This window comes from Myotis yumanensis, unplaced genomic scaffold (assembly GCF_028538775.1).
Source record: "Myotis yumanensis isolate MYYU_CA2020_CCGP unplaced genomic scaffold, mMyoYum1.0.hap1 SCAF_15, whole genome shotgun sequence".
In the NCBI taxonomy this organism is placed as follows: domain Eukaryota; kingdom Metazoa; phylum Chordata; class Mammalia; order Chiroptera; family Vespertilionidae; genus Myotis; species Myotis yumanensis.
Window position 1 is genome coordinate 21,242,344 of NW_027223766.1, and position 27,487 is coordinate 21,269,830.

Sequence of the window (27,487 nt, forward strand, 5' to 3'; positions counted from 1 at the left end):
GGTATCCTTGGACAGCATAGTATTGAAAAATCAAGAAATCAATTTTTTTTATCAAGAGTATAACAATATTATTTAAGATTAGAGACATACAAGCAATAACTCGGATAGTAGACACATAAAAAAGATTACCTCTGAGGATTAACAGTAAACCTGGTGGGTGGGAGAAATTCTTCATAAGCCTTTTGAACTATTTTGACCTGTAACCAAATGATAAATGAAAATGTGGAGTTTACCCAAAACAAAAGAAGAGAAATGTGTGGTTAAAAAGTAAAGATAACAGTTGGGATATAACATATTTTCAAGGAGAGGAACAGGTCAAAAAGTGTCTGAAAGTTTCTATCTTATTTTCTTCCTGCATTACCAGGCTGCCTTCTGCACTGTTGGCTGGGACAGGGGTGAGCATGGGACCAGCCAGTATAATCACAAGATCATGTTGGTCAGTGTTCAGATCTGTCTTCTTTTTTCTTTTTTTTTTTCAGAAAAGCTAGCAAGGCTTTGTCATAAGTTATCTCCTTTCCCTGTTTTGTCTTATGGTTCTTGAATCACTTAGAATTATTGGGATTAATGCACAGGGTTCCCTCATTTTCTTTTATAATAATAAATATGAATAACCATTATATATATATACATATATATATATTTATACTTATATTACCTTGAACAGGTTAGCCTGGGCTTCCAACCCCCTCACTGCTTCTCATTGGAAAATGTAAGGGGGCAAAGATGATAAAATTGAATTTTGTAGGTCTGTAATTAAGCACTGCAATTTTTAATCTTATTTTTTATATTCTTTATTGTTTAAAGTACCCTCTCCTCCCCCCATTGACCTCTCCCCGGTGGTTCCCATCCCCCAGCACATGCCCTCACCCCCTACTATCTGTGTCCATGGGTTATGCTTATATGCAAGCATACAAGTCCTAACTACCCCTTACCCCCCTACTCCCCTGCCTTTCCTCTGAGGTTTGATGGTCTGTTCAATGCTGCTATGTCTCTGGATCTATTTTTATTCATCAGTTTATGTTGTTCATTATATTCCACAACTGAGTGAGATCATGTGATATTTATCTTTCTCTGACTGGCTTATTTTGCTTAGCATAATGCTCACCAGGTCCATCCATGCTGTTGCAAATGGTAGGAGTTCCTTCTTTTTTAATAGCAGCATAGTATTCCATTGTGTAGATGTACCACAGTTTTATAGATGTATGACAGTTTTTTAATCCACTCACCTGCTGATGGGCACTTAGGCTGTTTCCAAATCTTAGCTATTGTAAATTAAAGCACTGCCATTTAAAAAAAAATGATGTTCTCTAATTGCTAGAGCCCAATTCTGCTATTCCAGAATTTTCATTAGTGTACAATAAATATTCCATTTTGTTTGCATATCCTTAAAGCACTAGTATTTTGGAATTATTTTAGTATATAAGTTTCTGGAAAGCACATTCAATAATTTCTGAGGAGTATTTAAGTGGACACCAAGATTGAGGAGCCCCCAAATAATTATCATCTATTAAGGATTAAAGTCACCATCATCATATTAGGACATTCGAGAAAACAAAGAACAGAAATTCAGAATTTTTAATATCTTTTTTCAGTTGCTCTTATTGTATGCAGAAAGAAATCTTATCATTCAAAAATTAATAGACCATTCTAAATATCCTCTCATCTATTTATCCTTTTAGTAATAAAGTTATCTTAATTTCCTTTAGTTTGCTTGAAAAAAAATTTAAAATACCCAAGTAAGGCTCAACCAAGGAAGGAAAAAAAAAGAAGAAAGAAAGAAAAACAGCAAATTTTGGAGCCAACACCCTTTAGGTGAGATGAATGACAGCAGAAGATCAAGAGTGATATTCTCCTTTCTTGTAAAATTTTGGCTATTTCAGAAGGTTTGCAGGTGAGATATTGAATTATTTATTATATTTTATGGCTGTTGTATAGCATTCTAGAGTTTCATGTGTGGAGAAAGCTCATGCACATAAAATCTGGAGACAATGGTGGAAATATTGAAGCCCTTCCTCTGAGTTTGTTTAGACTATTGGCCAGAGAAGAGATTACACAATATCTAGAGTTTACTGCAGCCTTATGATTCAATTAATGAAGACATAAAGACAAAAATCCATATGCCTGTAATTACTGAAGTATTAGCTAACAGGTGAATAAGACATCAGGCTACTTGCCTGAATTTTTCTCATTTCTTCCAGATGTCTGGACTCGTGCAGATGTTGAAATAACCCCTTTGAATCAAACTTATTCTACTCTCTAGTAAGTGATGAGTTGGCATCTGCTTAACAAGTTTACTTGAAAGAACTCTGATAGGAGATTTGATATCTTGAGCATCTCCTACCTCTCTCAGACTATACACACTTAGCAATAGATAGTAATGCAGGGTCTTCACAGAATCAAGCATCTTTACTATTTCTCATACCCACCTAAATTTGGAGCCCTTTGAAAAATAAGGATTTAAGTTAATTTTGTAAAAAAAGCTGATCTCAGGAGTCCATAATCTAAGAGATATTGTGGTGTAGGAAATAAAAAAGGAGGGAGAAAGAAAGAAAGAAAGAAAGCACACTCCCCAGAGACATTAGCATCATACTTGGCTTCCTTCAGTGTCATAGTTTATAAAGTGGGATATCTCTGTTTACACAGAGCTATTTCAATAAAGTTGTTGAAATTCATATTGTGCACCTCACTAGTCATGATCTTATGGAATTTTTATATTTATGTATTCCTCTACAAAGGAACTTTATTTGTGGATGGAGTGAGTGTAAAGTCCCAAGTGGGTCTTCCTGTGCCCAGGTCTATTATGCTGCTATTACAATTCCATGTCTTTGAGTCCTGAAACTTTTTGTATTCACAAGTTCCCTATTATACGTGTATGCACAGCGCCTTAAGCTTGTGTTTCTAAAATTTCAGGAGATGTACCACCTGGCACAGGCAGAACTGTGTCAAGGGAATGAGAATATATAATAAATATGACATCTCCTCCTGGAAAATAAATTTTAGTTTACTTGAAAATGTTGAGGCAGAAAGTTAAGTAATTTAAATGAAAATTTAAACGTGGTTTACATTTTAAAGATGTAGAATTTTGGTTAGTGAGTCAGTGCGAATTTTTATTTGTTTGTCCCAAGTGGCAGAAGCGCCAGGTGCCTTAAACACAAAAGGAGCGTGTTCACTTGTGCCGGTATAAATGAGAAGTCCACTGAAAGATCTAGACGTGGGTGTTGCTTGTCCAGAGGCTCAAAATGTATCTTCCAGACATTTTTTTCTTCTTCCCATTTCGTCATCTTCTCCTCCAGATTGACTTCATTCTTATAACCAACCAACAGATATCCTCTCTGTTTTAATCTCAGGGAAGAAAGCAAGAGTCTCTTTCCCAGAAGGCCCAGGAAAAGAAGACGTCTTCACTGGTTTCAGAATGTTCCTCATACCCATCCTGGAACTTCTAGAGAAATCTATACATTGGACGTAGAAGCATCCCCTCCCAACTAGGTAAACATGGTATGTTATTTCCAGAATAAAAATGAATAATGCCAGGTGGCATGCTTCACACACACACACACACACACACACACACACACACACACACTGCTCACACACCTCACCCCATGCACACACACCCCTTTCCAGGTTTCGTTTCATGTATCATGGGTACACCAGTGGAAAAACTCTGAGAAACACTCCACTAGAACTTTGCTCGGGATTAAAAGCCTGCTAGACCTTAGGGATGCTCACTGGCAATATGGACAAAAGCACCTCCTGGATGAGAGGCTTCGGGGATGGCAGATGCATTCGTAGCAGGCACACCAGGGATTCTTATCCATATTCCCCTGGTTCCGGATTACTTTTAGTACCTGCCTCACCCGATGGGTTGCTGATTGGAGGTAAACCTAGCTGACTTGGTGCAGGCAGTGCTGGAGAAGTGTGTGCAGGATAAGACACTCTTTTGAACCCATCTTCAAGGTTGGCCAAGAGAGTCACAAACAGTATAATGAGCCATAATAATGACACTGCAGAGATGATCTGTCCTGAGCTCAGAAAGCATCTGATCCTCTGGGCAAATCACACAACTGGGGAATTTCTTGCCAATGCGGTGAACTTTGTTTCTCTTAAAACTACAATAGCAGTGGGTTTTATTCCACATGCTACATCACTGCACCATTTTTTCCCATACTCTTTTTCTCCAAAAAGCAGAAATCAGAAATCCTGCTCTGCCTCAGAGATGATATTGAGAATATATTTATGCAATTCATTTATTAATATCCACTTGTTAAACATAGGCCAGGGAGTCTATATTGCTAGTTGTTCCCCCATTATTCATTCTCCTCATCTCTAAGGACAGAATTTGGATTTTGTTTAGGATGGTGTTGTGCCTTGAAAACTAGACCCTCAATATCCAACCTAGATCATATATGTGGCCTTAGTCACAGTTCTGGCCAATGAGAGATGTGCACAAGGCTTCTGTGGATTATTAAGAAATGTTTCATTTTTTCTTTACTTTTGATAGTACCATCCCTTCATTTTCCCACTTCTGTGACTGCCTGGCACGCAGATATGAAGGTGGAGCTGAAGCAGCCACTCGGTGATCATGTGGTAACAGCATGAAGGTAAATCCACACACTAAGGTGGTACAGGGGAGGAAAGAGCCAGGAACAATAAGAGAATGTGCTGTTTCATGCTGGGTCCAGGCTTGACTGCAGTAAGGCACTTTAATAGTTGAAAATTCTTGAGAGGAAGTTAAGAGAAAGGAATTATTTCCACCACAAATAATGAAAATGCTCTCTCTTAAGGCCCAGGGAGACATAGAACAGCAAACTTACAATTCATCAAGTCCCCTCAAAATGTCATGAAATGTGGGTCTAAATAAGTTTATAGTATGAACACAAGTCACCTCAATAAAAAATATAATACAGAATATTAATTAGTGGCCATTAACCTGGTAACTCTTTGAGCTCTCAAACCAGCTTCCTAAATGTATTGCTCTTTCTGGACAATGTAACACTTCAAGTTAGAATCCTCATAAATGAGGATGGTGATGATGACTTGAAAATGTTGTTCTAAATATTAAATGGAATAATACAGTGCCTGGCATATAGAAAATGATAAATAAATGATTTTTGGTTTTCTATTAATATATATTCCCCATCATCCTGACTTCTCCTTTATTCCGATGCTGTCTTAAAGGCCCCCAAATTCCTAATCCCATCGCAAACCAATGTCAGAAAGACCCATCACTGGGTAGTGGCTTCTACACTGCCCTTAACATTGTGGATGTGGGATGCAGATCAGCTGCAGTTATACTTCAACAGACATAGACATTCAGAGTGCAGATTTAATAGCAAGTCAAGGAATGTCTACCAGAGCAGCTTGTTAATTACATGTACCAAACACTATACTAACATAGCATCTATCCATCCAGGAAATGTTCCTTTACTTGCTATTTGGAAGCAACGATTTCCATAGTTGACTTGTGTACAATTATTCCTACGTGACTGAATGTCTGCTTAAAGTAGTTCAAGAGCTCAGAAAATCCCTTCTGATGTGACAATGCGGCAGGCATAGTACTTAGGATATTATAAAATTGCCATTAGAATTAAGATTAGCAAACATTTAAGAAGTGTCCTATGCAGTGTCAGGCACTACTGGGTGCGATGCAAGTAAAGACAAATAAGAGAGAGTAGAGTATGCTTTCAAGGAGCTCAGAAAGATGACAAACAAGCAGTTGACTTCAGTACCATATGAAATCAAGTGTTGTGACAGAAAAGGGGCCCGTGACCCAGCCTCCTGGGAACAGAGGCTGGAGAGGTAACTGCTTGAATGAGGTGCTGTATGAGGAGAGTTTTAGACCGGGAGTGACAAAGCCAAGCAAAAGCAGTTTGGAGCAAAGTGGAGTGTCTGAGGTAGGCATGGGGCAGAGAGTGAAAATCAATGGAGGTCAGAGGAAGCAAGTATCAGGGTGTAGAGAATCTTGCTGATATAGTTTATAAATGAGTTTAGAACTCAAACGAGGATGGACAGCGAGCTGCTAAGCAACTTGTTCAGAGTAATGTCATGGTCAAAGTTGCCCTTTGAGAGATGACTGGTAATCCAGCTAACTAGATGCAGTGTTTCAGTTTGGAGGATATTACATTGGCCCAAGCAAAGAATAATAAAGGCAAAATCTCAGATAAGAGCTATGGTTTGGAGGAGAGAGTGAGGATTGAAAACCTATAATAAGTAAAGACCTTGATACTTGGTCATTCATTTTATATGGAAGATAAGGTAGAGAATGAGCTCCAGTTTCTTCACTGGAGTAAAATAGACACCAACAAACCGGATAGGAATACAAGGTAATTCTCTAAACCAATAAGCTGCTGCATTATGCCAAGGGGCATGATAGCATATTGATTAATGGCAGGGGCGTTTGAGCCAGAGCAGCTGGGTTCAAATTCCATCTTCATTGTTCAGAACCTAGATTACCTTGGGTGAGGACCTTGATCCTTCCATGCCAACTTCCTGATCTATAGAAAGAAGATGATAACAGGAGTACCTGCCTCAAGGTGACCAGATTATTAAACTATTGTGGGGTCATTTAGCAATAACTATTACATTTTAAGTGCAAATATCAATCAATTATTTCTACAACATGCCGGCCAAGAAACAGAAGGTCAGAAGAAACCAGAAAGTGATAACTAAATGCAGCTGTTATCCTCTATTGGATTCTGGGACAATAACAAAATACATTAGTATTAGTACTTATGTACCAATATTGGTTTTTTTATTTTTGAAAACTAAACATGGTTTATTTATACTAGTATGGTAATCTATGATGTTATTTTAGAGGTATCTGTGAAAGAGGTGTAAATCTAAAATAATTTCAAAATATAAAATTTTTTAAGAATTTCAACTAACCAGCAAATCCATTTCTAAGAAATGTAATCTATAGAAATATTGCAACAAGTATAAAAATATGTATACAAGAATATTCATTACACATCAATTGTAATTGGAAAAAAACAAATGTTGCAGAAAAGGAGATTCAATAATTAGATGAGGCTATAACTATAAAATGGAATGTTATGTATCCATTAGAAAGCATGTGTTTTAGACTTATAACTACTGCAAAAAGTTGTCTATGGTATAATGTTAAAAGGAAACTGCAAGTTGCTTTATACAGATAGAGATAGATAGATAGATAGATAGATAGATAGATAGATAGATAGAAATAGATATTTATGGTTGTATATATAATATTAAATCTATATTAAATCTATATTAAATATATATATATACATATATATATATTGAAAATATATTTTTGGTGTGTTGAAAAATTTTAGTAATTAGTTTATGTGTTCCATGAGATAATAAGGTTGAAAGTCTCTGTATTAGTCTATTGTCTTGGAGATTGAGTAATCCTTCCACTCTAATGTCTGTAGAAATGTGTGTATTTGGCCTCACGATATCTCTGTTAAGGGGTAATAAATACTATCTTTTAGCTGATGGAGGAGGAGGTGTGGGGTAAAATGAGATATGTTAACTCATTTACTCAAGGAGGTTTATGAAAGCAACTTGGGACTCTTCAGTCCAATTCATAATGAACATGGCTGGTTTGTTGGAAATACATTAAGTTACTTGGAACATTCATCTTTCAGAAAATGGTTTTGACCAAATTACTGAACACCATTAACCTAAGAGACTACATATACTCTCAGAGGTGAATGAACATTTCAAAGGCACCATGATTCAAACTTTCTTTAAACTCTTTTATGCACTTTAATGAGTTGCTCCTAGTCAACCTTGGACACACTCATTATTAAGGATAATTCAAACACATTCTTTCTATTTCTAACAATTATATATTTTTCTAAAATCTATTCGGTTATTGTAGTCAGTGTAAGTTTATCAATTACCTCTCCAAGCTGTCCATTATCTATTTTGAGAGTATAATTTGTTTCCCCGCATAGAATATGTGTTAACAGCATGATGCGTCTTACATTTGTAATTAATTTTGAACTGACAAAGAAGGTAGGAAAAATTCTCCCATAAACAAAAGTAATGAATGCAAGTATTGAAACAAAAGGCCCTAGTAATTTCCAGCAACTTAGAAAAAGAAAAAAAACTCAATTTGCTCTCTCTTTTAAACTAAAAACACGAAGATATCTTTTGTTCCTTCTTCATGACACTCTAGAGATTTTGAAAGTCTATTGCTAAAAAGGATAATAAATGGCAGGTAGGCACATTACACTGAATCTGTGAATGAGAAATTGTTTTATTTATCAGTAAAATTAATAATACCAGTTTCACTGTACATAACTAACTGGCTAGTTCACACGAAGTTTTATCAGAAAACCATTTTTGTAGACACAAATCCCAGCCCATGATGAAACTAAATATTTTGCTACTCGTAGCACTTTTGAAATGATAGAGAGCTTGAAATTAAATTACACTAAATGCCTTTATATTATTCGGCATTAAACCTTATTTTCCTTACTGTCATTCTACCAGCGTGATATCATCGGCGTTGAAGAGGGATGCTAATGCTATTTATATTACACTGCACTGTCCTATAATTGACCTTGTTTGTGCAATGGAATGGCTGCTTTTCTCAAGCTGCCAGCCCTTTATTGCAGCATTTTGACCATGCACTAGTGGCTCTTTGTGCTGCTGCTGAGTTCAAGAATCAATACTGCATTCCCCACAGCCAATAAAGGCAGCTGACAGCATGAATTAACTGAGTGTGGCCAGTTGCATGGAGGGCCATTGTCTTTAAGGAAAAGCTGGACGTGATTACCAACCTCCATCTCTGAGTGAAGGTTTAAATGCAAAGTGCGAGGTTGCTGTAATTTAATTTTGGCCTGCTGCTCTGACACACTCCCCTTTGCCACTGCCTCATGGAATCCAAGCTATTAATGGCTGCAAACCAAAACACATACGGAGACAAAGACAAATCCTTGCAGTCATACAATAGCAAAGGTTTCACCTGACCTGGCCATTCTTTTCAGATACTATTCTTATCACAGATGCTTTTTCTTCAAGCCATTCTTCCTGCCACAGGAATAAATCAAGCCAAGCATAAGAATTAAAGTTATGACCTCTATACCTAAATAACGTTTTCATCTATGGTAAAGTTGAAAGATCTGTATAAATAACTCATGGCTTTCAATAGACTGCCAATATTGTGGGGGTGGGGGGGAGGGGGTTTTTTGTCTGCATTTTCTTATCTCCTACGCAAACCAAGAAAATTTCCATCCACTCTGTTCCACTGAACCTATATTTCCTAAACCAAAATCAAATTCATTCTTTTTAGTCCTTGTCTTCCGACCAGTATTTCACATGGAACACTTCCTCCTCCATAAAACAGTCTCATCGCTTGGATTCTGGTCTCCGTGATTCTGTGTCCTAGGTTGTTCCTCTCTTCTTGTCCCAGACTGACTTCTCTTCTCATTTTACTCCCATGTAAGACCTCATCCTTTTTCATACCTGTAATTATTTTTCATTTCCATGTATTGATTTCCAAATATTTATCTCCACCCCAGGCCTCTTAAAACATTTGGCTGTCCCATTGGTATTTTGAATTCCATATACCTCAAACTGGATGATTCATCTCCAGTTGGGTTTCCCAGTTCAGTAAATGACTGCCTGTCACATATCAATGAACAGGGACCTTATTTTTGAATCCTTTCTTTTCTTCACTTTCCATGCTCAATCAGTTATCATGTCCTCCGTATCTACTCCTCAATCTTTCAGTCCAGGCTTTGGAAATGTTCTCCATCATCTCCTCTCTAGGAAGGAGTCGGGCACTTCTTCATGGCCTTCCTAACCCTCTCCCTGACACCAGGCTTGTCCCTGCCCCCACAGTGGAAAACCTCTACAACAAATCTTATCTTTCTGTTCACTTTACTTTACTTTACTTTAAAACATTCAAAGTCTTCCATCTGAGATTTCATTTTCCTCTTTAGCTTCAAATTCTATAGTGTTTCATCTTTTGCCCTTCCCCAATGGCATATATGTTGGTTCCACTGGAATGAACTCAAAGGTTAAATATAAAAGCATGGACCGTGGCAGAGACTTGGTTTGTAACCAGAACAAAGGAAAACACCTATTAGATCCTGGACTGCAATCATGATGCTCCACAACTGCAGGTGTTGCCTGAGCTTCCGCAAGTATGTTAGACAAAGAGGAAATCCACCGAATAAGAAAACGGGGTTTACGTGAGCCTTTAAAAGGGGAAATGACATCTCATTTCTTGCTTTATCAGAAAACCTATATTTCTGAGAGAATTTCGGTATTGAAAACATCAGTTCTGTTTATAACAGGCAATGCTCTTGGTTGAAATTAATTCAAGCAGAGTTATTTAAAGGACAGTGTATTATATACAAACCATTTAACTTGAGCTTTAAGATGATTTTTCATGTCTGAGAAGATACCATAAACTGGAATAAAACCTTTGGTTTTAAAGGCTTTTATTATATTTTTCTAACTTATTTTTATTTTCTTTCCATTGAATTTATTGGGATGACTTTGGTTAATAAAATTATGTCGTTTTCAGGTGTACAATTCTATAATACATCATCTGTATATTGCATATTTTAAACGCAAGCATTTGTGAGACTCTTAAAGGCACAGTATCTGATCTATTCTTAATCAAAATTTTGTTGCTGTCAATTTTTTTTTTCAGGAGAGTTTTATTTTACCTCCATTGTCCCCAAACATCTTACCCATTAAAAAACAAATGAAAGTGTATAGTTCTTACATTTTCAACTCCAGAAAGGCTAAAATGAAGAAGCTAATACTACAGCTACCTGAGCTGTTTCATTCTCCTCAGAATACATAGCCATAAGCTAAGCAATAGGTGTGTTCTACTGACATCAGCAGATGATGCTCTTCCTAGGGTATCTGAAGAAAAGATGTTTGTTGCTTTGCTACCCTTCCTCCCACCAGCTCTTCTATATTTCATATGCTGCACTTTCCTGGCCAGAGAAACGTCAAGGGTTTATGGCTTGGCAGCTCAGCACCATTTGATGCTGAGCGTCCAAAAGGCAGATGAAAGGAAAGCATGCACAATTCTCCCTCCACTCCCTATCTGTCAGGGTTATAGCACAGAAGGAGACTCAGGCTTCTCTAAAGAGACTAGACTGCTGCTCTTTGTAATATATGATGAGATACTGCACAGGAGTGATATATTTTGTGATATATTGATACATTCACTCTGCCATTAGGAGGAGAGGAAACTTGGTCCAAGGAAGCCCAAAGAGGAATCACCAAGTACACATTTCTAGTTCACTCTCCCTTATTCTGTCAGGAGCCTCCTGGCACTGAAGCATGGTTAGTAGTTTTCTTGACTAGAAAGTGGACATGAAGATATCTTATTCCCTTTATACTTGGGTAGGAACATTTATGTTCCTGCTCCCCACACTTCAAAGTGACTAATTAAACCCATTAAGCATCTTTACTCTTGATTTATTTTACCTAAAACAATTCTTTGGAGTTGCAAGGTGTTTTTACCAAGTTCCCTTAATCAAAGGCAACACTCTGCAGATTAGGTCTGTCTAAAAATACATTGCATAGGGTTTAGCATACTTTACATCTTCCTGAAATTACCCTACATTTTTAACAACTGTGGTTGCCCAGCCACTTGACCCAGTAGAACAGCTATAGCAACCCAGTTCCTTGGCACCAGGCAAGTCTGGAGGGGGGGCGGTGGAGGAGAGAGCCATTCATCAAAGTCCTCACTATGGACACATCCACAAGAATCTCTGTATGTCAGAGCCTGAAAAATGTACAGGTGTTGTTCTCTCTCCTCGGTCATGTGCAAAACCATGTTTAACTGTTAATCTGTTTTCTAACCTCCCACCCCCAAAAGTTATGTCAACATTAATAAGAAAATTTGGCTGCTTTTTGATTTTTAATATAAGCCTCTGAGTGGATTATCTGGCCGGAGCAAAAGGCCAGGGGGCCTTCTGGATGCTCTCGATGATATACGAGAAGCTCCATGGCATCAGCTGGGAAAACCGCAGCCAACATTGAAATAATCAAAAATGACCTACATGCAATAATAGCCTGTGTGACAGTGAGGAGGGGACACCAGGAAGCAGGTGGTCCATATGACAGAGGATCAATACTCCCCGAGAGGGGATACAATAGATTCCAAATGGAAAACAAACTCCCGGAGAATACGTACCGGAAGGCAAGAGAGGGGGAGGGGAAGTAAGGCAAACCTGCAGGAAACCGCACAACAAAGAGAATGTGAGGGTGTATGGGGGGCCCAGAGCCCACGTGATGATGAACACTGACCGCGCAAGCGTACAGAGGGGACAGCCAACATGAATTCACCTCCACGGCAAAGGGGGCAACACAAGCACGCAGAAGCGTCAGCTGCCACACCAGCCAGGACCTGCGCTATTCTAATTGAACATGCTTTAAAAAGGCGTCATTTGAAAGACGTGTTGACAGCCTCAAAACCTTCATTTTGTTTAGTGAGGCCTAGTTTGCAGCAAGAAAACAAGGGGAACCCATATTTCATTTCTTTTGAACATATATTTCAATGCAAAGGGAGATGGGGAGAGGCAAACCTAATTTGCATTATTTAGTTCAAAAGAAATGTTGCTTTGATGCCACTGTGTGTATCTGCAGCGCTCCCTGGCTCTCTTGGGAGCTGGTGTGTATTAACATTCCGTTCCTCTTTTTCATTACTGCTATCACATATATTAAAACAGGCGCACACACGTACACTCACAGCATCAGCTGATAAAACCATAACAGCAACCTCCAATATGGGAACTTGCTCCAGGATTCAAGGCCAAACAGAAACAAAACTAAATTTTCGGGCAGATGTTCATAAGATTTCATTACCAAAAAAAAAAAAAAAAAAGCAACAACTACCCCAAAAAGCATTGGCATTTCATGATGCTGTGTATCTCTCATGGGCTGTGGGAAACTGCGGCAGGCAGGCCTGGAGAATATTTCAGGTCTCATTCAAACGGTGGAATGGTGCATTATCTACAGCATCATCTTGATTTTTTTCCTTTTATTTTTTGGTAACAGAAACTCGCCATGCGTTGCTGCTCCTACACCAGGGGAGTCGTAAGGCAGCCCATTTCCCAACTGCCTTCTCTCCCAACCACTGTGGCAATCGGAAGTCAGGGACTGTGATCTTCCAAAAGAAGCAGCTTTGAAAACCTCTAGCTATTCCTGCAATGCAGCAGATGTGTGGGCTGCTGCCAAGCTCCGGCTAGCTCTCAAAAATGCTGACGCGGAGGCTGAGACGCCGCAAGGAACCAAAGCAATGTTTACACGGAGCTGTCAGGGTCCGTGAGCCGTCCTGCTGGGTGTGCCCTTCCGGTGCCCTTGAGCACACCTTTTCACTCCCGGTTGCTTCAAAAGGTCTTGCTTTCCGTGTCTCTCTGCTCACTCTGCCTGGACTGTACGCTCCAAGGGTAAGGTCTGTGTGCTCCTCCCGCAGCAAGCCGGGGGCCTGGCACACAATAGGAACTCTACAGTGACTTGCAGGATGAACAAATGAAATGAATAACCTTGAAGAAGCCTCCTAAGAGCCAGTTCACTTCCTGAATCTGGCAGGTAGCTCTCTGTCCCTAGGGAAGATGGAGAATAGCTGACTTTGCTTCTGCCTAGAAGGGAAGAAAAGCCAAATATGCCCCCGAGGCTGACGACAGGCTCCCTCTCTCCTTCTCGGTGAATTGCTTGAGCATCAGCCTGTGTTTCTCAGCACAGCCCTCCCTTATGTGCGGCCCTGTGCTGGGCTTTGTTTTCTGACTGAAGTTCCCTTTGTCCTAAGGCTGAAATTCAGCAGTGGCCTGGGCTGCCTGCATGGCTCTAGCTCAGCCACGAAGGGGATGCTGTTTACCAGGTCAAACGCAGGGAGCTTTTCCTCTTGAGCCTGTTTATTTGAATGTTGGGTGAGTAATAAAAAGCAGGGAGGTTGCCTGTGTTATGAGAGCACCCCCTCAGCAGAGCTGACCCCCACGCCTGACATAAAAGACCTGGAGAGACCGTGGCTTCTCCTGCCACAGCCTGCGTCCTGCCTGCCCAGCCCCTGCGGGCCAAGCCACCCTGCTGGCCGAAAGGTGACAACGTGTGATTCATGGCTGTCTGCGTTGGAGCAAGCAGGGCTCTCGCTGTTCTCTGCACATCTGCTGTACCCCGAGAAGAGCCCACGTTTCATCAAGCCCTTCCCTTAGGAAGATCAAAAGCCACTTTATGCACAATCATCTCTTCCTCTGGCCCCATCACTTGGGAAGTGCACGCTACAGGAAGCCTCAGATAAAGAGGCTGCAATAACTCGAGCTAAAATGTGGCTGGTGCGTTGAGGGTTACTCCGTCCTCCCACAGAAGGTGCCATATGCTCTTCTGTAAGCACAAGTGACTGAATCCTTGAGTTTATTCTTTATCTGGAAGGTAGCTAAAATGAGTTGTCAAACACTTTCAGTCCAGTACCATTTTCAAGACTCTTTTTTTCCCCCTACATGGCTTTTGGGTAATTATGACATTCTTAAATATATTTTTAAAAACCTTTAGTCTGTTTACTTACTTAATCATTTTCAAATTTAACTGTCAGAGCCAATCAAGGTAGATAAATACTCTAGAAATGCCTTTTATATTAATAAACACTGTGTTTAATCTTCAGCACCAATAGATAAATATCTTAGTCAGGGGCAGGTGAATGATGCTTGCAACCCTCCCCACAATGCACAAGCATGCATGCATACACACACACACACACACACACACACACGTGTGCACACATATAAATGCACACACACACTTTTATCTTCCTCAGAATTGCTATACATTCTTTTTTTATGCCACAGGCTACAGGATATATAAAAGTGAGAAATAAAGTCCTTTGTGATTTAATAATAAGTTAAATGAAAAGAATCAGAGTTTCCCCATTGCTCAAACACCAGCCTCTATTTGTTCATCCTATGTGGGTGTCAAATGACCCCACTTCCCAAGGACTTAGTTATGTAATCTCATTCTCTGTGAACCACCTGTAAGAACCTCGCCATGGGGACTCCAAGACTTGTGAGAAGTGTCAAATGTGTTTTTACAAGGGAAACTATCTTTTACTCCTTTGAGGCTATCAAAGACAGAAAGGAGCGCTTTCTTTCTGTGTCGTTTTACCGTGTGATCCTAGGGATAATTCCTTCAGCCAAATAAGGGAGTTTGCCTGACTTGATTTCTATGCGTGCTTATGTTCGCTTGAACCCATGCACCTGCTGCCATATGTAAATGGGCAACTTGGGAAATGTTTTTCTGTTCATTAATTTATCAAACTCCAACCTAATTTCTGGGGAAAAAAATATTCTAAGGAAAAATTTTGGGAAATGTCTGAGTCTCTCTCGTTTTTGAATAGAGAACAAAACACTTAGCATGAACAAGGGACTTACACAATGAAATTGTGGCTTTATAACAAGTTATTCACAATTGAGTAATCAAATCCATCCCCAATGAAGTCTATTCTTTAGAAAAGTGGATGATTTTCACTGATCCTCTGAACTCCAATGATATGAAGATATTCAGCTACTTTGTCTAGCCACCTGGATCAGCTTTTGGATTCTGCAAATTTTGTTTTTCTTCACTCCGAAACATCATTTATTTGTCTCATTTATACCTTTAAAGGGGAAGAGAAACTAACAAAAATAAAAATTACTGAAGAGAAAACATAACATATTCCCTAAATAGCAGTGGTTCGGAAAAGCAACCTTTCACATCTACTAACCTTTTTTTCTCTAAGTGAAAAACAGAAACAAACAATTTGAAGATATTTTCCCTTGCAAGCTGCAAAAGAGCTTGCATTCTCAGAATTATCAACATGGTTTTGTGTCCTCCAAAGTATCGAGCAAGTCCTAGGAAAAGCTAGAACTACTAGCCTATTAGTAATGATATCTTCAAAAGCAGACAAAATCAAGAAGAGAATCTTTCTAAAAATGTCAGTGTAAGAGAAGTGGAAAACTCAGAATGACCTGTCAGTCTTAGAGCACGGTTTTTGAAATAATAATCTAGTTGCCCTGATCTCTAGAGTTTTTCCTTTTTATGCTAAGTGTATTATATCTATTTTCATTGAATCTTCCTTGTTTATAGTCTTAAGATAACATTGTAATATAACTACTGAATTAGACAAATGACATTGGTTTGATTAGTGTCTCTCTTTTTTTTTTCTTTTTTTCGGTTTCTTTTTTTTTAATTAAATCTTTATTGTTCAGATTATTACATTGGTTCCTCTTTTTTCCCACCATAACTCCCCTCCACCCAGTTCCCACCCCACCCTCCCACCCTCTGCCCTCACTCCCCACCCACTGTCCTCATCCATAGGTGCACGATTATTGTCCAATCTCTTCCCGCACCCCCCACACCCTTTTGCCCCCCAAGAATAGTCAGTCCATTCCCTATGTCCCTGATTCTATTATAATCACCAGTTCATACTGTTCATCAGATTATTTATTCACTTGATTTTTAGATTCACTTGCTGATAGATGTGCATTTGTTGTTCATAATTTGTATCTTTACCTTTTTCTTCTTCCTCTTCTTAAAGGATACCGTTCAGCATTTCGTATAATACTGGTTTAGTGGTGATGAACTCCTTTAGCTTTTCCTTATCTGTGAAGCTCTTTATCTGACCTTCAATTCTGAATGATAGCTTTGCTGGATAAAGTAATCTTGGTTGTAGGTTCTTGGTATTCATCACTTTGAATATTTCTTGCCATTCCCTTCTGGCCTGCAAAGTTTCTGTTGAGAAATCAGCTGACAGTTGTATGGGTATTCCCTTGTAGGTAATTGAGTCTCTTTCTCTTGCTGCTTTTAAGATTCTCTCTTTGTCTTTTGCTCTTGGCATTTTAATTATGATGTGTCTTGGTGTGGTCCTCTTTGGATTCCTTTTGTTTGGGGTTCTCTGCACTTCTTGGACCTGTAAGTCCATTTCTTTCACCAGGTGGGGGAAGTTTTCTGCCATTATTTCTTCAAATAGGTTTTCAATATCTTGCTGTCTCTCATCTTCTGGCACCCCTATAATTCTGATGTTTGTACGCTTGAAGCTGTCCCAGAGGATCCTTACACTATCTTCGTATTTTCGGATTCTTTTTTCATTTTGCTTTTCCCATTGGGTGTTTTTTGCTTCTTTACATTTCAAATCTTTGACTTGATTCTTGCGCTCCTCTGGTCTGCTATTGGGTGTCTGTATAATATTCTTTATTTCAGTCAGTGATGCTTAATTTCTAGTTGGTTCTTTATCACAGCATCGAGGGTCTCATTAGATTTCGTGAGGCTCTCATCAAGTTTATTGGCAGCTCCTAGCACATTATTGCAAGCCCTCAAAATTGCGTTTTTTAGCTCTATATCCTCCATTTCTGTCATGTTTTTTTGTCTCCGCATTTTTTATGCTTTCTTGGTGCACCCCCTTGTGGTCTTTGTGCGCAGTCTTGTTCTAGTTAAGCCTTGATTGTTGTAGTTAATACTAGAGGGATTTGACCACCAGGCCTACTGGCTGTGAGAATCACCTGTATCTGCAGTGGGAAAACTTCTGTCCTCTGGAGAGGTGCTAATCTAGCCTTTGCCTGAGGCTATCTGGCAAATGGCTCTGCGCAGGGCTTGGGCGGGTCGGGTCGCGGGGGATCAACAGGGCTGGCGGAGGGAGCGGTTATGGCTGCTCTCAGTCCCGTTCCCAGAGGCTCTGCTTCTCAGAATCCCAGCAACCGCTGCAAACCTCGGAGAGAAAGCTGCCCTCACGTTCCAACTGATGCCAGACAATCCCGCCTCTCCCGTTTGAGTCCGAGTCCCTAGAGACTCGCCCGGATCTGTAGCCCAGAGTCTGAAACTCCCTCCTGATTGAAAACGACAACCGCGCCCTCAGCCACCAGCCCGCTTTGCACACGCACCTCCTCACCTTTGTATTTTCCATACTGCGCCTCCTCTGAGCCTCGGTATGCTGTTCTCTATCCCTCTAGTTGAAGAGTCTCTCCTCAGCCAGCCTTCCTGTGGTTCTGGGTGATGTCCGTTCCATCTTTTAGTTGTATTTTTGAAGTGGTTGTTTGCGGCAGCAATCTCAGGTGTTTACCTATGCCGCCATCTTGGTCTCTTCCCTTTGTGCACAGTCTTGTTGTAGTTAAGCCTTGATTGTTGTATGTAAAGCTGGGAGGATTTGACCTCCAGGCCAATTGGCTGTGAGAATCAGCTGTGTCTACGGTGGGAGAACTTCTGTGCTGAAGACACCCTTATGGGGCAAGACTTTCTTCAGTGGGGCTTTGGTGCTCACTGAGTCTTCCCCCTGAGTGTGTCCCTTATAGATCTGAGTAGTTGTAATTGGATGGTCCCACTCTGACCACTGGGTACACTGGCTCTTGGATGTAAGGAGGTGCTAATCTAGGCTCTGCCAGAGGCAACCCAGCAGAAGCCAGCTGTAAAGCAATGCAAGTTGCCCTGCAGATTACAAAGGGCCAGGCCTTTCATATGCAAAAGCCTCTGTGCACGGCTTGGGCGGGGCGGGGTCCCAGGGGATCAACAGGGCAGGCCGAGCAAGCCAGCAGTATGGCTGCTCTCAGTCCTGCTTTCAGAGGGCCTGGCAATCGCCGAGAGTGCCTCCGAGAGAAAGCTGCCCTTGAGTTCCGACCGATGCCAGAGTCTCCAAAGACTCACCCGGAACTGGAGTTCAGAGCCTGTGACTCCCTCCCGATTGAAAAAGACAATCGTGTCCTCAGACGCCAGCCCTCTCCTCATGCACCTCCGCACCTTTGTATTTACTTCAGCACCGCACCTCCTCTGAGTCTTGGTGTGCTTTTCTCTTTCCTTCTAGTTGTAGAATTTCCACTCAGCCAGCCTTCCTGTGGTTCTGGATGATGTCTGTTATGTCTTTTAGTTGTATTGTTGAAGTGTTTGTGCGAAGCAGCAATCTCTGGTGTTTACCTATTCCTCCATCTTGGTTTCTCGAAAACCTGATTAGTGTCTCTTATAAGCAAGAAAGCCGTGACCTTCGCATGTTTCTGTCAGGTGTCATTTAGGCCATATTGAAATTTGGGGTAGGATCAAGGAGAGACTAAACAAAGCCTTGACTTCACCATGGGCACGTGCCTTTCCTACTTGCACATAATTAGCATGAAATAATTTATCTAATATATGGAACACCACCATAAAAAGAGGAGAAGGAACAGGGCCAACTCAGGGCATATTTTATTTCAAGAATAAGAGAAATTTGAAATAAGCTCCCCAAGACTTGTAAATAGCTTTCACCTAACCTATTTGGCATTGATTTATTTGCATTTATTTACCATATTTTTATTACTCTGTGACTCATATTAAACCAATTGAGATTGTTGTTGGAAAAGGGAGACCTGATAATTTAGATTTCCACAAATATTATCTCCCTAATGTAATACAGTGACCCTTAAACAATACAGGTTTGAACTACTCAGGTCCACTTTTATGCATGTTGTTTTCAATAAACATACAGTCAACCCTTGGTATTCCTGGGTTTTACATCCCCAGAGTCAACTAACCACATATCGAAAACAATAGTTTTGATCTGCAGTTGGGAATTTTCGGATATAGAGGACCGACTTTATGCATTGTTCTAAGCCATCTATATATATATAAAATTCTAATATGCAAGTAGACCGAACGGCAGAACAACCAAACAACCGGTCACTATGATGTGTGCTGACCACCAGCTGGCGCACACAGGACATGGTGGGCATCAGCTGTGGCAGGATGGTGGAGCAGGTGAAAGGGCACCAGACCAAGGCGGGGTGCCAGTCGCTGTCATAGGGGCAAGCCTCTGGTGGTTACTGAAAATTCTTTGCTCCTGTGCACCTCAGCCCTGCCCGGCTCTCACACTCGCTGCCAGCACCTGGTGCTGGCCCCAAACACTCAGCGCCATCAGCGGGTGCAAGCAGCAGCTGCCGGCTTCGACTGCCCCTTAGGGCTTCTCCACCTCCCCCTGCTCCTGAGGGGCAATCGGGCAGCAGTCACAGCTTGCACCTGCTGATGGCAAGTGCCAGCCCTAATCACTCCATGCTGTCAGCACGTGGGAGCAGCAGCAGTGGGAGCAGGGCTGCCGGTAGAGAGGGGACCAGGGGCTGCAGCTGGAGGGGCCAGGCAGGCGTGGGCTGAGTAGTTCAAATCTGTATTGTTTAAGAGGATGGGCCAAAATCCGCCCCTGTACCCACCCCAGTCTCACAGCCCACAGTTCCTTTCAAGGTGCATGAATTCAAGCACTGGGCCCCTACTTTTATATAAGGGACTTTAGCATCCATAGATTTTGGTCTCCAATGGAAGTTCTGAAACTAATATCCTTTGAGTACTGAGGGGATGACTAAAGTTTTGGGGGAGTCAAAAGTTATACATGGGTTTTCAACTGCATGTGGGGTTGGTACCTTGAGCCCTCATGTTGTTCAAGGATCAAGTGTATTTTTAGTACTAGCTAATTTGAAGGGTCATTATTAAGATTGTAGTTATAATCTCTTTGCCTCTTATAAATGTATTTAGCTGCAAGTAACAAAGTATTAAACTTTAAAATCTTAACAAATTGGCATCGCTTTACACACACACACACACACACACACACACACACATACGAAAAGGCAGCCTACTTCATCTTTTCTCTTCTAGTCACAAGGTGGCTGCACAGCTAGAGGCACCACATCTGCATTCAAACTAGGAAAAGAGGTAAAAAGTGGTGCCAACCATGTGTGTTCTTTTTTAAAAAGAAAGGGGAAATCTTTTCCAGAACAATCTTAACAGACTTCTTCGATTCCTTTGGAAGAGCTGAGTATCCTGGGAAATGCGTGGCATGATTGGCTTTGACTGACCACCGTCTATATCAGATCCAGGGTGGCAAAATACATTGCCATTCTGAACAAATAGATTGCTGTTCTGTTAGGAAAGAAGGAGAATGGATGTTGCATGGGAATTAACACTGTCAGTCCTACTTCCATAAATACAGATCAATGGCTCTTGCTTGTTGCCAACATACGCAACCTGGTACGTGGGCTTCCATCTTCAGACCCAAAGTGTTTGTCACACTGACCGTAGACAAGTATGTCATCTTGCTATGGAAAGAAGCACACTTCCTATTGATTTCCACAGAATTCCTAAATCTATCATCAGAACTGATGTCACAGGACAGTAGTACTTAACTGAAGTACAGATAAAATATTTTTGTTTTGCTGCCATCATTTGAAAGGGGCCTCATGTGGGCTTCTCTAGGTCTTCAGGCTCCATCTTCTCCATATTTGCTCTCTAAGGCAAAGAGGAGCAGGTTGTTTGGGGTAATGTAAGGTTCCCCATGGTTATTAATCGAGTTGACAGAGCTTAATGGAAAGTCCACAGACCCTGGCATAAGACAGACCTGGGCTTGTATCCAAGGTTCTTCTCTTACTTGCTGCCTGATTGTTGGTAGGTTTCTTACTCTCCTGCCTCATTTTTCTCACCTGCACATAAGCACAACCATCCCTAACTCAAGAGCACCCATTAGGATGGAATTAGTTATGTAGACGAATGCTGGACACACCCTGGTGTGCCTCTATTGTTCGCTCTTAAAAGTGTAGCCTATCATGGCATCCAACCCAGTGCTAAGGAGAAGCAGTGTCCCACTTAGGATTTCAGTGTTGGTCTTCAATCTTGTCCTTGACTATGTGAAGAAAATAGTTTATTGCCGACATTACAAAAGCTCTTCTTTTTTACTGAGATAAAGAATTGATTCAAAACCTTCCAAGTTTTAATTTACAGTCCTAGAAAGGAGAAAACAGACTTGACAGTTTGTGGAGTTTGGGGGCCTATGACAACAGATATCCGAGTTGCTGGGGATGAGGGAGGGAACTGAGTTACTGTGAGGGAGAAGGTGGGCAGGTTCTGAGGCTGCAGTGTCCTTCAATGCTTGCTTAAGATTTCTTTGCAGATATCTTCAAGTCTCATTAAAGTAGTTGATCTACCCCTTTTATAACCTCCTTCTTTCGAGCTTATTGTATATTTAATCTAACTTATCAGTTTTACCATTATTTCATGGATATTTTCTGCTTTCTCAACTATAAACATAGAATAATAACATTTTTTTCAGTAAAATTATGTGGGGATTAAATGAGATAATGTAGATGAAAGTGCCTCACACAATATTTGAGTCATTTTTGGTCCTTCAGCTATATATGTAGTGTGTGTGTGTGCATGTGTGTGTATGTGTGTGTATATTTTCTGACCACCTACTCACCAGAACTTTACAAGGTAATTTTCATCATTGTTTGAATAATTCGGTGATTTATATAAATTTCTAAGTTTCTCCATTTTATTCATTACAGTCTTTTGAAAATCTTCCCAAGGGATATAAGGTACTAACAGATGCTCTGCCTACACTGAATAAACGTCTCCAAACCATTGCAAGTATATTAAAAATCTTTTTTCATTTATCTGTAAGGTGTGTCTACAATAAAGACTGCTACAGTTCAATCAATGGGGAATAGACTTGATGTGACTTTTGTCTAGAAATATTCCCTAAGAACAGCAAAAGCCATTTCTCTAAAAGAAAGTTTTGGTGAAGCAAATTGCAGGGCAGAACTGATTCTCATATTTAAAAACTAATACCCTGCATGCACCAGTAATCCCTTCCCAAACATTCATTTTCTGATGAGTAGACACAGCCTTAATGGCAAGTTAAAACTGTATTTGAGAGATTGTTTTTGAAAATTGGAGACACATTAGGTATGAATCTCATTTATGTAGAACTAGAAAGAGCAGCTATATACTACTTACACAGCATTAGAACAAAATCCTTATTATAAATAAAGTAAAAAGTCAGACATAGTGTTTTAGAGCTAAATTGATTATGCTGATTTGGATACCTTTTCTTTCCTGCTCCAAAAACTATTTAAGTAATAAAGTTTTAATTGCTATCTGTGCCAATTAAAGAGTTCTTGGGAAAGTGTTGGCAAGCAAATACTAAATGACTCAAACCTGTATATAAAATGAACACATGCTAAAATAGTATGATAGATGCTGCATAAAGATAAGCACACTGGAGCCTTCCCGCAGAAGAAAGGAAAAAAAAACTAGTCCTCCTAGCATTGCCACTTTTTCTGCAACAAGGGAAAAGGCAGCGTTAGCAAACAAAAATTGCTTTTCACTTTGCCAACAAGATAAATAGAATGAAATTTCAAGGCGAATAACTGCAAGATGTACGTGATTGATGCTACATTTACAAAAATTTCAAAGATATGGGTACAGTTTGTCATGAAAATGACGTTGAAATCTCTGTGTTTTGTCAGAAAAATTATGCACAGAAAAAAAATGCCAATTTTTCTCCTCCAGCTCTTGTCCTTGCCTGTTCTAGAAATTGTTTGCTTTTTGGAGACAAAAAAAAGAGAGGAATATTTTTGCTTCTAAATCTTTTATTTTGCTAATCACAGGAATGTGTGGCAGACGTGTTTCGGGTGGGAGCTTTCATGAAGATAATGGGCTACATCTGCTCCTCCCAGCCTCAGAGGAGATCCAAAGGAGGAAACATAGACGAAAGTCCTTTGTAAACTTCAAAATGCCCCCAAAATGTTAATTTTCCTTATTAGCTAAATGCTAAGTTAGATACATTTAAATACTGTTTTGTGGGAAAGAAAGTGAGATTCTAAAATTTGACTCAAAGAGAAATTAGATATCCTTAAAAGTGGGGATGGAGTCAGCTGGTCTATGTTTCTCTCTCACATCCAGGTTTCTCTCTCTCCCCCTTTCTTCCTAAAAAAAAAAAAATCAATAAAATTGTTTTAAAAAATGGGGATAGAAGATAAGAAAAAACAGAATGTGATATTACTAAGATTTATAGATCAGGCCTATACTTAGTCCTTATCTTTTATAACAATAACAAGTAACATTTTTTTCACAGATCAGAAGAGCAAAGACTCTTGTTTGTGTGAATCTTCTCTGAATGCCCAGCCCTTAAAACATAGGAGATGTAAAGTACGAGAAATATGCACCTATCTACTGAATGAATGAATGTTCACTAATAAACCAGATCTGCAAAGGGCTCAGGGTTTTGTTTTATTTTTTCACTTGCAATAGATTATTTAATCCATGTACTAAGCATATGAAATAGGCTTCATCCTCAATTTTTGATAAGAAAACTGAACTTTGGAAAGGTACTTGCTATGGGGCAGGTACTATTATAAGTATTTCACCTAATTCTATTATTTGATCTTCACTGAAATCCTGTTGGGCGAGCTCCATTGTCCCCATTTAAAGATAAGAAAACTGACACAGGAAGAAGTAAAAGTACTTGCTCAACTAAGGGGTCCTACTCAGCAGGATTCTAATCCTGGTGGTCTGACCCCAGAGACCTTGCTCCTACTGTTAAGATTATCTTGCCTTCCCCGCTGAGAAAACACAGTAAGAATGTGATAAAGACAAGATTTTGTATCCAACTCTGTTTGAGGCCAAAGCCTCACCTCTTTCCAATCCTTCTTTCAAAAAGTTGCCAAAACAGAAGTTGAAGCATAAAAGAATTTGGAAGTCTTGGTAAGAACAAAACGAAGCTGATCAACTCTGTTTTGGGGTCAGTTCTGCCAAAGGTGTAAGGAACTAAAGTGGAAGACTTCGCTCACCTGAAGAAGCTTAGCAGACCAGGGAGGCAGTCTGGATCTCATCACATTGAACTCTCCAATGCAATTGAATCAGGATTCAGCTCGTTGAATGAGAGGCTTAAGTAAAACAGTGAAAAAAATGCTATTCAACTCAAGGTTTATGTCAACGTAAGCTAGATGTACGAAGTTAGAAAACACCTGTGTTAGAGAGAGTGGCAGTAGTAGGAAAGTACATATGCCAAGTCTGGTTTGGTGGGAAGAAGCATGTGATGTTCAGTCCTGTGTCATTTGAAGGCTCTTCAGAATATCAACTGTAATCTTCCATTGGACCGTATTGTCAGCTTCTAATATTTTTTAAATCAAAACAGACTGCTTTAAAGTTCATTAAAAATTCAATCACTTTGTTTTTGAATCTGATACAAGGCCCCTTTTAAAGAGCCAAGGAATCATACCAATGAAAAAGATTTCAGAAACACATTTAATCTAAACCTATATCTTTAAACCCTGTTTCCTGTTAATGTTTTTGAACTGGCTTAACCATGAACTCCTTCAATCAACTAGAATCAACTGAATACTGGTTGTATGACAATAACATGTATTGAACAGTGCTCTGTGTCACGTACAGTGCTAAATTTAACTTGGATCATCTCATTTAATCCACACAATTACCCTTAGAAATGGTGCTCTTATTAGTACCATTAGTACCATTTCACAGATAAAGAGATATAAAGAGGTTAAGAGACTACCCAAAAGCACAGAGGTCATAAGTGGTCAGGCCAAGATTTCAAATGGGTGTCTATAAACCCGGAGCCCACAGAGCTAATCCCCGAGCCACAGAGAAACTACTGTACCTGGTGCTACATTAATTTATAAAATTCTGTTATTTGGAAATAATATTAAATTTACCGAAAAGTTAAAAAAATAATGTCCATCCTTATATTATGACCCCCTTTGTTAGCACTTTCTTACCTTGTGGCATAATCAGATGTCCTCAATTCATCTTGTATTTACTTTGCCCCAGCCGTGGAATCAGCCATTTCTTCAAGGAATCCTAATTCCTTTTTATAGGAAATAATATTAGAAACCAAGATGCTTTATTTTTACTATTTTATCATCCCTTAAGGTACAATTTCTAAAAAATGTTAGAGTTATCAGGAGTTTTAATTATACTATGAACTCTTTCTTGTGTGTGGGGGGGATTTTAGTGGGGTCTTGAAGGAGTCATAGAAGGATAAGGGAAGAGGAAGGATGGAAATGGGAAAGTAATGAAGAGTTTTCTGAGTCCCATTCATAAATTTTCAAGTGGGAAATCCACAACCCAGAACATCAAGAAATTGTTTTTTTAGAACTCTTTGGCTAAATGAATTATCAATAAATTTCATCTGCTTTTGTTCTGTAATTTGTATTATCATTCCCCAAAGTTTGATTAGCAGAAACTAGTTCCATAAGATCTTCTTTTTAAAAGGCACTGTGGTCACATAAGTTTAGGTAATGATTCTTAACAAGCTCCCTACATAAATGAATGGCCCACATTAGCAAGTTAAAAGCTCGGTTCAGTCCTGCATAGAAGCCAAGTGGTTACTTTTACCCCAGTATTGCCACAATTACTAGAATCCCCTCAGTAACACCTGTGATCATGACTCAGAGCATTATTTGAAATTCAAATAAGTATATTTGAAGAGGATATTTAAGGCCTGTCCTCTCCTGTCCCTTTTGCCTCCAAGGCCCTCTGAGCATCTTTTTATTGTAGCTCTTAACTAAATTATGTTTCAACCAGTTATTTGCTTATCAAACAGTTCCATTTGAAAGAAAGGTCCTAAAGGACAGAAATTTGTTGTTCTCAAAATTCGTGTTTCTGCTACAGTATCTAGTACTTAACAGGCTTTCCAAAAAGATGCTTAATTGAAGCACTGAATTGCCTGAGTATCAGATTCACTTGAAATTTTATCTTAGCTCGGAAATTGTTCTTCCCTCGCTTCTATACCCATCCAATAAATTGTTTTAAATTAATTTTATCCTGGAACTGTAACAATTGCTCTCCTTCAAAAATAGTTGCCCAATTGAAAAAGAAAGCAAAACAACCAGTGAGTGTTGAGCGTTCATTTAACAATGGCACAAAGGAGTTTTAAGTGATGAGTGGCCTCCACCTCCATGTAGCCCATGACTAAATCAAACCCAGTATGCAGAGCAATTTGTTCATCATCTCACAGTCCTTGCACACTCTTCAGGATACTAATGTTTCAGTGGGGAATAAGACAAACAAAATCCCTTCTGTCGTGAAGCTAATATTCTAGTGGATGAAAACAAATGAAAAAAGAAGTGAGCAGATAAACAAGAAACTTCCCCAGAACCCTAAGCCTTCGAAGACAATAAAACAACAGAATATGATAGAAGGTAAAGCAAGTGAGGCTAAACTTTCAAGGAGGAGGCGCATCCAACCTTACAACAATTTGGAACTGAGAATCTTAGAATAAGGGACCAGCGAGTGCAAAGGCCTTGAGGCAGAAAGCAGCTAGGAGGGAAATGGCCCCGTGACAACCGCCATACCTTCGGCTGCTGCAGCACGAGACTATTCTTAGCAGCATCTTGTGAGGGAGGGATGGGAAGAGGGAGTAAATAACACAGTTCTGAGAGCTGTGAACAACAATAAGTAAAGGAGGCAAGGTTTTAAAGTTGAGAGATGGATGATAATATACAGAACCTAAGTGAGCAGCACAGTGGGGAGAATCATGAGGCTCTCATACCTTTCGTCTCCTTGCTTCCTCTGGCTTTGTTTCTTCGTCCTCTGCCATCATTGTCTTGCCTTCTGCGCTTGTCTCCCCAGCCCGTCAGCTGATCTCTCTCTCCTTTTCTATTTTTGCTCTCCCTCCTCTCCTTTTGCCTTTGCTCACTCTTCCTGTGTGTCATTGCTTGCCCTTCAGCTTGCCTTTCTCATGTATATTCATTTA

General features: G+C 39.9%; 1 long non-coding RNA gene across 1 annotated transcript; it reads right to left on the minus strand.

Annotated features, from left to right (window-relative positions):
* Window positions 1-128: 128 nt before the first annotated feature.
* On the minus strand, window positions 129-27,487 carry LOC138993129 (uncharacterized). The gene is made up of 4 exons (XR_011468232.1): window positions 27,284-27,487; window positions 25,509-25,597; window positions 24,561-24,656; window positions 129-197 (listed from the first exon to the last, which is right to left on the minus strand). It is a non-coding gene; the product is annotated as an uncharacterized lncRNA (long non-coding RNA).